This window comes from Ochotona princeps, chromosome 2 (assembly GCF_030435755.1).
Source record: "Ochotona princeps isolate mOchPri1 chromosome 2, mOchPri1.hap1, whole genome shotgun sequence".
Lineage (NCBI taxonomy): Eukaryota > Metazoa > Chordata > Mammalia > Lagomorpha > Ochotonidae > Ochotona > Ochotona princeps.
The window spans coordinates 24,412,266-24,422,590 of NC_080833.1; the positions used below are offsets into that span (position 1 = coordinate 24,412,266).

Genomic DNA, 10,325 nt, shown 5'->3' on the forward strand with positions numbered 1-10,325 from the left:
TCCGTTTCTATTGTACTGGAAGCTCAATTACCCTGTGAGCCCGGAGCTGCCACCAGTCTCATTGAACTGGGGGAGGGGGATAATTAAAAGAAGACACTTCTTGTAGCCGACTCAGGAGGGGGGCTGGCAGAGGAAAATGAATTCAAATCTTGCCTTGGAAGAAATGTGCTGGAAACACACGAAAACAGTTGCTTCCTCTCTTCCCGGCAGACCCGACCCAGGTGTCCGCCAGAGGCCTTTTCCGCCACGCGTGTCAGGGCATCACCCAGCACAGAAAACCAGCGGCTGGTGCCTTTCATCCGTCTGGGTGGGTATCCTTCCGTCTGCAACCTTGCGGCCTGCTTCTCCTTCAGCAACTGTCGTCTCGTGCCAGCACCAACTGCCGCCTAGCTCCCTTAGCCGGTGCCCCCGCCCCGGGCACCAATTTCGCCTTCGTGCCGGTGCCCCCCCCTCAGGTTTGAGGGACTCGGGGTCAGAGGGGCAGGCGCCTGGGCTGTCAGGCCGCCGCTGGGAAAGGGCACCGTGGAGCGCCCCGACCCCAGGGGTTCCCTCACCGTCCGGGACGAACGCGACGGGGACAGCGCAGGCCGCTCGAGGCCACCGGCCGCCGGGCCGGGCCTCCGAGCCGGGCGCGCGCGAGTGCCAGGACTTGAGCCAGCCCCGGTAAACCGACCGAGCTCCTTTCTCGCAGTCCCCCATCGCGAAGTGGGGGGACCCGGACGCAGACCCCAGTCCCCTCGCCCCGGCTCCGGTGCGCACAGCGCGCGCTCCCTGAGACGGAGTCCCCCCACACTCCGCGGATCTCGGGTCAGGCCGCCCGCCGCCTGCTGCGGGTGCCCACGGCAATGCCCCGCCCCCGCGCGGCCCGGCCACCGCGCCGCTGCCCGGCGCTGACAGCTGAGAGCCCAAAGGGTTAAGCCGGCCGCGCGATGGCCGGTGTCCCCCGCGCGCGCGGCCCGTCCTCCGCCGGCCGGCCCCAGCGCGCACGCGCCCGCCCGTTACCTGCGGTCGCCTCCGCGCTCCTCCTCCACCTGGCCGCTCTCTCCCGGGGGCCGCCCCTCAGCCCGCCCCCTCGGCTCGGCGCCGCGCACCCTGCTGGCTACTCCGACGCGGCCCGGGGAGGAGGGGCGTGGGCCGATTACCATATATTAGCATACCGGCGTGCGTCACGTGTCTGTTGCAGCCAATGGTCACTAGGAAAAGGCGGGGATTGGGCTGGACACGCCTCGGTGCTGCTCCCGGCCTGAACCGGTGGCCATGGCAACGGCTGGGCGGGCGGGGGAGAGGGGAGGTGCAGGAGCCCCTTGGCCTCCCGGGAGCATCTATGCTACCTGAGCTGTGCGCCCGATGCCTCCTCCCCTCCCATCCCACCAATGGAGGGGACTCAACTGGGCAAAGCAGCAGAGAGATTCAGACTGAGCAGGTGCCCACACTTCTGTTCCCCGGGTGGCCCTGTGATGTGGGTGCTACGTTAGTTAGCTCCACTTGGTGTTAGTTAGCAGGAGCTTAGGTCATTCACCCACACTAAAAGGCAAAGTGGAGCCCTGTACCCGTTTTGTTGACTTTGGGTTTCCAACAGGCCCGACTAACCTCCCAGCACTTGGCTTGCAATCCCTGTTATTCCAAGCAGTTAAGAAAACGCTGGTGGAATATCTACATTACTTTCTCTGCTTCCTATAAGGAAACTGCAAGCAGTTATGCTGGTATCACAGCCAAAGGCACAGGGGGTGCTCCACCTGCCCGAGGTCACACAGCTCTAAAAGGCTAATAAGGCTTGATGATTCTGATTCATGTTTGCTCAGGCTCACTACTTTAAAAACTTTAAATTTAGAATTCAGTGGCAGTTACAGCTCTGGCTGTTTCGTGCATTAAGAAACGGCGGGGCGGGGGGGACGTGTTGGGCAGTTAAACAAATTGGCCTAGTTTTCCGCCTTGTTAAATATGCAACTTAAGGTTCATATCTAGATTTACCCAGCTCCAAACCAATTTTCTGGCACCCGCTTCACTTTTTAAGTTTGGATTTTAGAGCTGTTTGAGATATGACTGGATTATCTCTTATCCTTACAGCGAATCTGTCTTGTGACAAGGGACATGTATGAGGGTCACAGAGGCTAAATGTAAAATGAGAACGGAGTCTTCAGGGAGGTAAGGGCACTTGGTACTCTGTGCCTCTATTTTTACCTCTAGGAATTTGATTGTTCCCCTAGAGGCACAAACATCTACACGCAGACTGGCTTAATGCAGTGGGTCCCCTGACTTTGATGCCCTGTCTAGGAACTACTGTACAAAAGAAACCTGTGTCTCAAACTAAATATACATCACTTTATAGACATTTTTAAAGAGATGATCCCATCATTTGGGGTCTACGCATCTCACCTTACTAGAGTGACTTAAAACCCAATGCACTCCTGGGCCCGGCGGCGTGGCCTAGCGGCTAAAGTCCTCGCCTTGAAAGCCCCGGGATCCCATATGGGCGCCGGTTCTAATCCCGGCAGCTCCACTTCCCATCCAGCTCCCTGCTTGTGGCCTGGGAAAGCAGTTGAGGACAGCCCAATGCATTGGGACCCTGCACCCGCGTGGGAGACCCGGAGGATGTTCCTGGTTCCCGGCATCGGATCGGCGCGCATCGGCCCGTTGCGGCTCACTTGGGGAGTGAATCATCGGACGGAAGATCTTTCTCTCTGTCTCTCCTCCTCTGTGTATATCTGGCTGTAATAAAAATGAATAAATCTTTAAAAAAAAAAAACCCAATGCACTCCTAAATTGTCACTGTTGGGAGCACACATGGGGAGCATACATCTAGAGGCTACTTGGGTGGACATTCTGACTTGGCCCCTCATTGGCTGTGTGATCTTGAGCAGGTTCCTTTACCTCTCTGTACCTCGTATGTCTCAGCTGTAAACTGGGATAGAAAGATTGCAAGAATTCAACAAGCTGAGGTCTAGAAAGCCTGAGGACAGGTGCTGGCCCGTGCTGTCATCACTCCGACAGCTTTTCCTCCCTAAGCAGACAAGCCGCACACCCTGAGCTGGCTGGAGCATCCCAAAGCTGTCTCCCGGCCCTCGGTGGGCCCTGAGATAGCCTGTCCTGCTGCTGAAGGCTGGTTATATTGCCGAGGGACACTCTTCTGAGGACCGTAAATACTTCCTGGACTCAAAGGAGCTGGTTTCCCGCACACATCCCCTAGCACCAAATTACTGGAGTGGCTCCTTGCTGAAGGACTAGCCATAAGTCAGGCTTCACCAAAGCACTTTTATGAGCGCCTTAATGAGGGAGATGAGCTGTCATCAGGAACTTGCCCAGCCTTCCTGGCCACAGGAAATGAGCTCTTTGTGCTCAAAGGGCTTCCAAAGCCCAAGCGCAAAGAGGCTTCAGGAAGTGGGGTGAGTTGAGAAGCTGTTGGCTCACAGAATCCCAGGGCTAAACAGCCCCCATCCTGCCATTCGCTTCAAAGGCTCAAATTACTCAGGGCCTTATTGCAGCAATAGCACCACCGAAAGTTGGCCTGTGCGTGGGGATGCCAATCCCTGGCCTTCCCCAACATGGGAGCCCTCCACCAACAGCCAGCTTGTTCCCCCCTGCCACAGGATCCCCACCCCCACACCCTAAGCCAAGACATCCTACAGTATGAAGCCATGTGCGAGGGGTTGGCTCCTAGAACACAAGAACCAGGTGGGAGCCCTGCCTCAGCACTGGGCCACGCATGCATTGTTAGGAAACTGCCTCTCTGTTTCCTCTGAGGTTAGAAATAGGAACAGGGTCTGTGAAGTAGACTCTGAGTATGCAGGGAGTCACTAATGCAGAGGGCTCAGCACATTCTGCAGGCAGCACTGGGCATGTAAGCAGGGTAAGCCCAGTGACAACAACATCCTTTCCAGAGAGAGCAACAGCAGCCTCAGTGAGTGCCCTGGTCCTTCTCCCCTCAGAGGCCTGCCCCCTGCTCACCTGCTGCGTTTATAAACACTGCTGCTTAGGGAGAGCAAGAACCAGGCTATTTTACAGCTCTGAGCTATTGTGCTGTTCTCAGCATTCAGTTGGCAAATACCAGGTGAGAAGTGATGAGGACCTGGGTTGGACATTTTCGGTCCATCTTGATCAGAGTCACCTTGCTGTGTGTTACTTGGCTGTTGCTGGTGAGCATCTCAGCCCTCTCCTAACACAGCTCATTGAGCGAGCGTGTACCTTGGCCTTGCATTCTCAACCAGGATCAAAGGGTTTATGGGAAAATGGAATTAAAAGAGAAGATTATTTTGGCATGAAGTAAAAACTCAAGTGCCATTATTTCCTGCTAGGCGTTTTCCATGAACTCTTTCAAGTGCTTGTTCAGTACCGTATTTAACCTTCACAACTCGGCTAAGGCCCAGAGAGATGGAATAACCAAGATCATGGTGGAAGTCACTTAGTAGAACCAGGATTCTAACCAGGTCTACCTGATTGGCAAGTCCAAACTAATAACCCAGCGGGATTATATACAAGCCTCGCAGCCCATGGGTGCCAGGGAGTGTGGATCGCATTTAGTGTTCTTGCCCCACCCTTAACCACACCCTCAAGTCTCCTACTAGTGTCTAATGCAGTAAATGCTCCCTATATATTTGTGGAATGAGTGAAAATAAATGACTGTGACCTCTTCTTGCAGTAATGGACCCTCTTTTTGCTCTGGGGCTGTCCTTAGAGGGAAAGAAAGCAGCTGGCAGCCCTCCTCCCCACCGCCATCACATCCTCTTCCTGATAAATGATGAAGTGGAGGCCTTCGTCCTTTCCTCTTGGGAGAGTCAGTCTTCTTGGTTTCAGATACGTACAACAGCAACAGCGCTGACTCATGTGCAAGGCATACTTGGAAAGATGTCAGGCCCACTGGAGCTTTCCAGGGCTCTGTTCATATTGACCATCACAGGTGTATTCATTTTCTGGAGAGGTTGTAACCAAAAGCCATGCACTAGGTTGTCTTAAAACATCACAAATTCATCCTTACTTGTAGGGGATGCCAGAAGCTTGAAATCGAGAATCTGTTCCTCTCCCATCTTCTACTTTTTAGTGCTTGTTGGCAATGCTTGGTTTTCTGGGGCCTGCCCCATTCACTACCTCCACCGTCTGATGCTGTCCTCCCTAAGTATCTGTGTCCACCTTTCTCTCCTTTTAAAGGACACTAGTCATTGGATTAGGGTGATCCATCTAATCCAGTATGACCTTATCTGAACTTGATAACATTTGTTAAGATCCCATTTGCAAATATGGTCACATGCACAGATACCAGGTTTAAGGCATGAACACATGCTTTTGGGGAACAAAATTCAACCCCAGCAATGTGTTTAGGGCAGAGTTGAGAAAGGAAGAAAGGTGACCACAAAAGGAGGTGGTCCAGAGGGGCCCAATACATTGGCAGAATAGAGTGGAACAAAAAATCAGAATGGGATTAAAAGTTGAGAAGGGGATCACTTTTTGCTTCTTGGACAATTCCACTCTTCCCCCAAGAGATCCCCTGCTCACAACTTACAATATCAGAGCTGGAAGGGACTTTGAAAATGGGTTCCTTCACTCAGTAAGGTATATTGGGCTGTCTTTGAGGAACGGAGCATTCACAGAGAGATGAGATGGCTGATGAAGCTGTAGGTTTGAGATGTGTAAGATCATGCCTCAGGTTAAATACAGACAAGCAGTGGAAGGAGTGTTAAGAACCCCAGTCTTGAGCCCTTTGGACACCTGCTAGGAAGGCCACACTCCCCCCTGGGCGTGATCCTCTCGGTTATACTGAGATGTAAGCTGTTAAAAGTTGTTTGTGTTCTCTGGCTCATCTGCAGCTTTCCAAGCTTCTGTAAACCAGGCCCATAATTGAGGGACTTGGAAGTCCCCGCTGGGAAAGTCTGATCTATTTGGTATTCTTTTTCCTTTTCAGTCCAATTAGTTGCTTAATCTTGAAAACACAATTTCTGGATAAAACTGAAAAATTCAGGGAGAGACAGTGTCTTGCTCATTTTTGTTTTAGGCTACTACAGAAACTATTATGAATTTGGCCTTTAATAGCCATGTGTTCAATGAATGAAAGGACATTGCCCCAATTATGACCAAGGCTATTTGGATCTTACTGTTCCTACATCCTGTGTTTAGTGATGGTGCTGAGTTGGTTTAAGATACCTGCATTTCCTCCTTCAAGTCATGTTTTGGCATGAAATTCCACTTATCACTGCATCCCGAGAAGAGATGATGTTTTGATCCCTGTATTGATGACTAATATGAAAATTGTCCTGCCTCATGCTGTCATGATGTGAGCCATCACCCTGGAGCAGTGAGCCTGAAAACTGTGCAGGCTGGGGTCAGAGATGGGGTCAACCCAGCGGGAGTTGTCAGATCAGAGCAGGGGTGAGGAGGAGGTCAGATGGGAGATCAAAGTCCAGGAACTGGGGCAGGTACCCTCCATTCTGACTCCCCTAAGAATGGGGGCCTGTTGGCTGGAGCCCCCCCAGGGAAGCTGTCTCCTGGGCCAGTCCTCCAAACAGGCTGGGCCTTCTGCCCAAAAGTTCCTAGAGTGTTCTATGTAATGCAACTGGGTTTGATTTCCCCTTTCACAGAGAAAACACAATCTGTCAATGTTATGGGCCTTGTGTTCACATAATCAGATAAACTTTAAAATCCTGGAAACAACCTTGTTTGTTCATGCCACATGGCCTCAGGCTTACTGTTAATGTTTAGATTTGCAGCTGGAGTCCTAATCCTGGCTGTACAGCAGAATTTGCTGGAAATCTATTACAATACCTATTCCCATATCTTACCCCAGAGAGTCTGGCTCTCCAGGTCTGGGGTGGACTGCTGACATATTTACAAGGCAGCGTGATGACAGTGGCTGCCTGTGGAGACTCGAGGGACCCAGGAGTCACATGGACTCGGTGTTCCATGTTCTGGCAGAGTAATGTTGGATCACACACAGAAGTTGCCTTCTGTCAGCTGCATGCGCAGTATTTTAAGATTTAATTATTTTTTATTGGAAAGGCAGATATACAGAGAGAGGAGGAGAGACAGAGAGGAAGATCTTCCATCTGATGGTTCACTCCCCAAGTGACTGCAACAGCTGGGGCTGAACCAATCCAAAGCCAGGAGCCAGGAGCTCTTCTGGGTCTTCCATGCGGGTGCAGGGTCCCAAAGCTTTGGGCCATCCTCAACTGCTCTCCCAGGCCACAGGCAAGGAGCTGGATGGGAAGCAGGGCTGCTGGGACTAGAACTGGCACCCATATGGGATCCTGTTGCATTCAAGGCAAGGACTTTAGCCGCTATGCTATTGCGCTGGGCCCCAGTGTGCCTGTTCTGAGATACTCGGAGAACCTTCCCCAACCTGTGAGGCTGCAGAAGGATGGGCAAATAACACTGTTACTCTACCCTTCTCTCCCGGGCTCCAGGTGATTGGTCAGGTCATGCGCCTGACCCAAGCTGAGTTAATCATCTCCCATTTCCAGCCCCTACAGGCTTTTTCCTAAGCTTCAGTTTCTTTCTTGAATGAAGTGGGGACTCAAATCCTGAATTGTGGGGAAGCAATGTTCAAACCATAGCAGGGTTAATCCCAGGCCTCTAAAGATGCTCTCTAGAAGGCTGGCTCTAATATTTGCTTGCTTTCCTGTTCATTCCTGCCCCTGCTCTACTCCTTTGATGTTTAATTATTCTCTTTGGTTATAGGTAAGGTTTAGAAAAGCTAACTAAACTTAATTGGTAGCATTTCCCAAGTCTATTTATTTATTTATTTGGAAGGAAAGAAAGAAAGGAAGAGGAGGAGGAGAGAGAGAGAGAGAGAGAGAGAGAGAGAGAGAGAGAGAGAGTGTGTGTGTGTGTGTGTGTGTGTGTAAGAAAGAGAGAGAGAGAGAAAGGCAGACTCACTGGTTCACTCCCCAAATGTTTACAATAGCTGGGGTTGGGCCACACAGAAGCCAGAAGCTTGAAATTCAATCGGGGTCTCCCATGTGGGTGGCAGGGACCCAAGTGCTTAATCCATAACCTGCTGCCCACTCCACCTCCGTGTGCGTTAGCAGAAAGGTGAATTGGAAACAGAGGCAGTCCATCAACCCTGGACACTCTGATATGGACTGTGGCTGCCTCAAGTGGTGGCTTAATTTGCTGTGCCACAAAGTCTGCCCCTAGTTCATACGTTTGCTTGGCAATTCATATATACATTTCGCAAACTGTTTTGAACAGCAGCTTTGTGCCAGGCCTTGGCTGAGCATCAAGGATGCAATGCTGAATCCAACCAGCACCGCAGAGTCCAGATGAGCACATGACATGAAAAATCAGGCACTAAGGAGATAAGTACATATGGGGTGTCAAATATTGTTGGTGCTATGAGGAGAAAGACCAGGGCTCCAGGAGAGAGAATCACAGATTTATTCTAGAAGAGAAGCCTCTGAAAAACTTCTGGAATTAACGAAATAATGAAGGAAAGAATAGTTTAGACACAGGGGGTATGGCATGTATGAAGAATATGGAGTTAGGTGACCTTGGCCAGGCTTACCCTGCTGGGAGGAGACAGGGCTGGGCACTGGGCCCAGTCTGCCCGGCTCTGTTGTTTATGTTCTCTCTTTCCTCCTGGATGGTTGTCCCTGCTCATTCAGCCATTCTTCCTAGATCCCTGGGTATGGGCTTCAGATCATCTCCAAATCACTGCCTTGCTGTGCCATCTACACTGTAATAAGCTGCCCTGGTCATAGAGAGCAGAGCCCTGCCTCAGGGAGATGCCTCCTGCTGTCTTTCTCTAGACAAAGCCTCCGAAGCTCAGGAGCACAGAGTATTAGAATACCTACAGGAAGAGTCTCCCACTACGGCCCGAGTGAGGAGAGGTACTGGCTCTGTCCCGGCTGCACACGATGCCCACAGTTGGTTGGAAGTCACGTCACTTGTGATCTGATTCTCTGATTCTGCCGCTATAGCCGTCAACACAGGCCAAAGAGCCTGTGTGTGGGGCCTGGCAGGTGATCTAACAGCCAGGGAGAGGTAAGAACAGAGGTCCTGCCCTCATGAACTTGCAACCTAGCAGGGCTACTTGCAGAGCTGAGAGCAAGGAATCTGATCAACAGCAGGTGGGATGAGGAGACAGCAGAGGCACCAGGAAGACAAGGCCCAACTGGGGCAGACACAGCTCACTACCTCCCGGCAAACATCGTCCAGGGTGTCCTCATATGTTTCCCAACTGGCTCTTGGCCAAGTCCAAATCTGAACTGTTTGCTAATTTCTTCAGTGTAAATACTCCCACCAAAGTTGGTTTCAAGTCAATGAATGCAGAATGGGAGGATGGGAGAATGCATGTAAATGGCTCTCCTGGGCCTATGGGAGTTGGCTCTGGGCCATCACTGAATATCTTTCTTCTCCTTGTTTAGCTGATAGGAATCTTCCTCTGATGTTTATAAGAAAATTTAACCATTTGCTACAAATTTCATTTTCCAGTTTCCTGACATTAGAAATGACCATGTACTTTGGTCAACAGCCTGTGAACAGAAGTGATGTGGGAATTTCTTTATCACATCTTCAAATGGATTGCTGGCTGACTCTCTCTCTGTCTCTCTCTGTTTCTCTCTCTCTCTCTCTCTCTGTCTCTCTCTCTTTCTCTCTCTCCTTCCTTCCTGCAGGCTAAGATGCTCACATGGTGCAGATGAGGATGGCAGGAGCAGTGAGTTAGAAAGAACTTGGGTCTCAGAGCCACGTCCAGGAACAGGACTGTCCAACAAGCCTGAGCTACATGCTCACCTCTGCACCAGTCCATGAGGAAGAAGGCAACATGCATCTTATTTCAGGCTTGAGATGTGTCATCTGTCTATTCAGGCAGCAGAGCTCGAACACTCTATACCTGGCACACAGAGCCACCAAGGACCTAGAGCATCTTTGGCTCTATCTCGAACTCTGTGCTCCCATTTTTGTGTGTGTCAAATGATTCTGTTATAACCCAAAGATTATCTGTCAGCATCTGTGGGTTGTGCCACAGAAATCACCCCCAAATCCCAATGGCTAGCAAGAGTGCTGATTTCTTTATCACTCAGGTTACACAGCAGTCGTCACTTTAGCTTCTGCCCTGTGTGTTTCACACTCTGGGTCTCACACTGAGGAAGCAGCTCTGGTCTCAAGACAGAAGACAGAGGTCAGTGGCGAAACCTTGCACGGTTACTTAGTGCTTCTGCTAGAAGGTGGCATGTGTATTTGTTTCTCTTTTTTTCAGATTTATTTATTTTTTTATTGGAAAGTCAGATATACAGAGAGGAGGAGAGACAGAGAGAAAGTTCTTCCATCTGCTGGTTCACTCCCCAAGTGGCCACAAAGGCTGGAGATGAGCTGATCCGAAGCCAGGAGTCAGGAGCTTC

At 51.0% G+C, this 10,325-nt stretch overlaps 1 protein-coding gene and 1 long non-coding RNA gene across 4 annotated transcripts in view; one reads left to right on the forward strand and one right to left on the reverse strand.

Annotated features, from left to right (window-relative positions):
* The window catches only part of PHC2 (polyhomeotic homolog 2), a 116,576-nt gene extending 115,448 nt beyond the window's left edge, over positions 1-1,128 (reverse strand). For both annotated transcript variants that reach the window (XM_004591602.2, XM_036494419.2), the window contains exon 1: positions 1,003-1,128. The gene's annotated coding sequence lies outside the window, so the exon portion shown is untranslated. The remainder of the gene's footprint in view (positions 1-1,002) is intronic.
* Positions 1,129-1,259: 131 nt separating this feature from the next.
* On the forward strand, positions 1,260-10,058 carry LOC131482835 (uncharacterized). 2 transcript variants are annotated; one of them, XR_009247340.1, is made up of 3 exons: positions 1,260-1,423; positions 2,068-2,145; positions 9,600-10,058. It is a non-coding gene; the product is annotated as an uncharacterized LOC131482835 (long non-coding RNA). The 2 variants fall into 2 exon arrangements; XR_009247341.1 differs by lacking the exon at positions 9,600-10,058 and adding an exon at positions 3,010-4,683.
* Positions 10,059-10,325: the final 267 nt, after the last annotated feature.